Genomic DNA, 4,578 nt, shown 5'->3' on the forward strand with positions numbered 1-4,578 from the left:
CCCGACAAAAAAAAAAAAAAAAAAGGAAAGAAACGGAAGAGACAGAGACAGAGAGAGACAGAGAGAGATAAGACAAGAAACACAGCAGCCAACTTAAGAGTAATAGAGTTAATCAGGGTGGGGCAGAGTAACTCAGCAGGTAAAGGCACACACCCCACAAGTCTGGCAACATGTGTCTGATCCCCAAAACCTACATAAAGGTGGAAGGAGGGAAATGATTCCACAAAGTTGTCCTCAGAGCTCCACATACATAATACGGCACATGCACCCACAAGCACATATCATACATAAATAGATACACACACACACAAATATTAACCGAAAGATAAAATATAAGCAGGCTGAGCATAGCAGTGAATGTCTGTAACTCCAGCACTTGGGAGGTGGAAGCAGGAGGATAAGGAGTTCAAGGTCAGCTTAGGCAGGCTATCTAAAACCCTGGCTCAAAAACACAAAATAAAATAATTTAAGCAAAAGAAGGATCAGCTTTGGATCAAAAGAATATCCAGAAGCACACACTAATATGAACTCACCCAATTTTTTAAAAAGCTAAGACAGACAAGTGTGGTAGCCCATGGCAGAACTCAGGGAAGCAGAAGCAGGTGAACTTCTGTGAGTTGGAAGCCAACCTGGCCTATAAACATAGTTCTAGGCCAGCAAGGACTACACAATCAGATCTTGCCTTAAAAAAAAAAAAAAAACAGCAAGGAGAAAAAAAATCTTCCTCATAAGGCTTCCCAATCAGAAGTACAGAAGAAAAGGAAAGGAACACATACACAATACTAATCACTGTAGGCAAGATGCTAAGGACGGGAGAAAACTTAAGGAGGAAACACTCAAATACAAACAATACAGATTATAAAGTTAAAAACAGAAATTTGCCAGGCACTGGTGGCGCATGCCTTCAAGCCCAGCAGCACTTGGGAAGTAGAGGTGAAGGCAGAGGCAGGTAGATGGATATCTGTGAGTTTGAGGCCAGCCTAGCCTACACAGTGAGTTCCAGGCGGTCCAGGGCTACCTAGTGAACATCAGAAACTACTGTAGCGAAATATGACAGACACCAGTGGGGGGGGGGGTCTGTATCAATCTCATTTGCATCAGACACAAGAACATTCTAATATTACAAATAACAAAATACTTCAAAAAAAGAAAGGTCTTCGGGTTAGAGATAGCTCAGCAGTTAAGGGCACTTGCTGCTCTCCCAGAGGATCTGAGTTCAGTTCCCAGCACCCACATCAGGTGGATCACAACCACCTGTAACGCCAGCTCCAGCAGATCTGACCACCTACCTCTTCTGGTCTCCGAGGGCACCAGCACACGTCATGTATACTCACTTTATTTTTAAACAAAACAGAAAAATTTAAGACAAGATCTGGCTATAAAGTAAAAATCAAACAGTGAGGGCGGGCAAGATGGCTCAGCAGGCAAAGGTGCCTGCTGCTTAACCTACAGACCTGAGTTCAATGCCCAGAACCCACATGGTGGAGAGAACCCAATCCCACAAGTTGTCCTCTGACCTCCACACATACCACACTCATAATAAGATGTAGGACCAGGCATGCTGGTAGATGCCTTTAACCCCAGCACTTGGGAGGCAGAGGCACGCAGATCTCTGAGTCTCAAGAAATAAAAATACTGAAGTCGGCAAAATAACAGTAGCTTTTCCATACTCATACTTTATCCTTTCGCGCTCAAGCAACTCTGACATCTCAGAAGGCTTATGCACTGAAATACTTTCTGAATACCAGGAGCCACAGAAAATTCACTGTTGGAGCAGTTGGTGTTTGTTTTGAAACAGGGTCTCCCTGTAGCCTCAGCTGTCCTGGAACTAGCTACGTAGACCAGGCTGGCCCCGAACTCAAGAGATCCGCCTGCCTCTGCCCTCCAGAGTACTGGGATTTTAAAGGAGTGTGGCACCATGCCCAGGGGCAGTTAGCATTTTTAAGTTTCCCCATTTAAATGCTTAAATTCAAAGCACTGGAGTCTCTCGGCTTATATTATAAGAAATCTGTCTTTTTAAAGCTTTTTAAATTTTCGAGCAAAGGACTAATTTGCCCAGGTTGGCCTTGAACCCAGGGCCTCCTGCATGGGAATCACAAGACTGCGCCACTTCCGGGCTGTTCCCCAGCACCGCAGGAGGTTTTAAAGCGACAGCACGACCGACCCCACGATACGTCGGTGGGCCACGGCTGGAGGCAGTGAGGTACCAGGACTCTGAGACGCCCAATGGCGGCCCCTAGACTTTCCGCGTCCTCTGGAGCAGGAGGCCGCAGGCAACCACGCTCTTCCGCCGTCTCCACACGGCGCGCGTCCCGAAGCCCAACCGCCGCCGGCGACCGTTGCGGCGTTTGTGGTGTTAGGACGCAGCCACGAAACCCTGCCACCCGCGCCCTACCCGCTCCGCGCTGCTCACCGACTGGCGCCCGCGCTCTCAGCTTTGCCCCGGAGCCGCCGCGCTGGCCTACGCGCCCAATCCGCCGCGGCCTCTCTAGGACGTCGGGAGGACCGCCTTCTCGACTGCTCCCGGCCCGCCCCTGTGCTTGAGGCCTAGGCGGATCCTCACTCACCTTCTGCCCTGCTGCTGAGCTCCTCTATCTACCTAGCCTCCTGTGTCCCCAAAAGGGTCTCTACATAGGAAGCACATTATCTGGAAAAGTGGGGGTGACCAGAATGCGATAAAGTGACTTCATTTTGTCCCAGGCATGCTTGACCCAAGACTGAATTAAGTTCCAGTATACATACCTCCCTCCCCTCTTAGTCTGATTCCCAGAAATAGCTAACCAGTGATAGTGATGCCACCACTTAGATGCCCTAACTGCTTATCTTGTGCCCGTTTGCTTGCAACTGAATTAGGTAAAGTCCTATTTATCTGACTGTAACAATGTTGTTAAGGAGTTTGAGACCATTGGGAAAAGACCACCAGATGCAATTCAGATTTTAATTAGCCGAATTTATTAAACTGCAACTGTGTCTCTCAGTCAGATCCCAGCCACAGGGCCTGAGGGAAGAAATCAGGTAATAAAGGTGAAAACCATAAGAGAAAGCCACAAAAATTTCTGTATACCTGTAGTAACAAGGTGGTCCCAAGTAAGGTCAGGGCACCCCTAAGTCAGCAGGATAAGCAAGTTACAGAAGCCAAAATCAGCAGTTTAGTCATATCATCGCTTTCTTTGTTTAACGTAGTGGCAAGCAGGTGGGATGCAGCTACATATTTCTGGAAAAGGGGGAAGAGCCTTTTGGAGTCATGGCTATATCAGCACAGCCGTTAAGAAAAACAGGATATTGTTTAGGCTAGTTTCCCTTGGGTGGGCAAGAAACACAGCTGCAATATCTGAGTGTCAACATTTTACTCTTGGACAGCTATTTTTAAAAAGGAAAACTGATAGAGTCCAGGTCTGCAGCGAAGCTCCCCCAGTGCAGTAAAATCTCACAGGACAGGCCCAGAAGGGCCCCTTGAAAAACTGGAATTGAGTCAGGAGCTGCACTGGCCATAAAGAACTCTCAACAAAGGCTGTTTCCCTCAGATAAGTTTCAAAGATAAACAGACCCCTTAATCCCATGTTGATGTAAGAAGCTGTCTCAGCAGAGACTGCTTCCCCCTGATAAATTCCAGACCCTGCTTCCCACCAAAACTCTGAATTATTTTTCCAGGCCTTCTGCATTCCCTCCAGCCAGCAGCCTGCAAGCTGGTGGCTACTTCTCACTCTTCAGTTGAGGGTCATCCCCTGCAACCCTCCAACTCCAATAAACTATTTTGCCAGGGTCCTTCTGTGTGTTATGGCGATTCCTTCCTGATTTTTATAACCGAAAACACCCTTCAAAGGGGGAGGTAACATACTAATTGGGGCCCTCTGGGAGTGGAGATGATCTGTTTCTTTTGCTTTGGTTGGGGCAGCCAATTGCTCCCTGAGCTTGTGGGTTCTATCTGATTCAGTGGGGCTTTTCTCTGGATTTTAAACTTTTCTCTTATTTCCTCATCCTGGTAAATTTTGAATTTTAGCACCCAGGTCCAGATGGTGAGCCAGTGTTGATTGATTGGTGAATTCTAAGACATAAGCCTTATGATCATGGGAGTACATCTAGGGCATGTCCTGGCTCTATCCCTCATGACAGAAATAAGGGGGTCCTTTACCTCATTACGGGGTTCATTCCTGACTGGACATAAGGTGAGAATATTTCCCTTTAGTCTTGCTTGCCTTACAGCTTCCTTGCGGCCTGGGTAAAGACCATGCTGATATGTTCGTGCTTCAAGATCCATGCTGAGGGCCAAGTGCGGTAGTGCACACCTTTAATCCTAGCACCAGGAGGCAGAGTCAGGTAGATCTCTGTCATCCAAGGGTTGGGACAACTCCCAATCCCAGGTCTCAACTTCTCTAGTTGGCAGTAAAACTTAAGGCACACCAGAAAACCGGACAAAAATGAAGAACAGAAAGAGACAAAACACCCAAGCAGGCAGAGGAGACAAAATGGTCACAGGCATTCAGTGGACACCTTCACTCATACCTCTAAACCACTCATACACCTGAACTAGAGGGACGGGAGAATGTGTCCTACTGTCCCCAGGAACTGGGTTTAAAG

General features: G+C 47.4%; 1 protein-coding gene across 1 annotated transcript in view; it reads right to left on the bottom strand.

The window, feature by feature from the left end:
* LOC103747158 (zinc finger protein 445) overlaps positions 1-2,479 on the bottom strand; it is a 15,871-nt gene extending 13,392 nt beyond the window's left edge. The window contains exon 1 of the mRNA XM_008849492.3: positions 2,414-2,479. The gene's annotated coding sequence lies outside the window, so the exon portion shown is untranslated. The remainder of the gene's footprint in view (positions 1-2,413) is intronic.
* Positions 2,480-4,578: the final 2,099 nt, after the last annotated feature.

Source organism: Nannospalax galili, unplaced genomic scaffold, assembly GCF_000622305.1.
Source record: "Nannospalax galili isolate Female #2095 unplaced genomic scaffold, S.galili_v1.0 scaffold443, whole genome shotgun sequence".
Lineage (NCBI taxonomy): Eukaryota > Metazoa > Chordata > Mammalia > Rodentia > Spalacidae > Nannospalax > Nannospalax galili.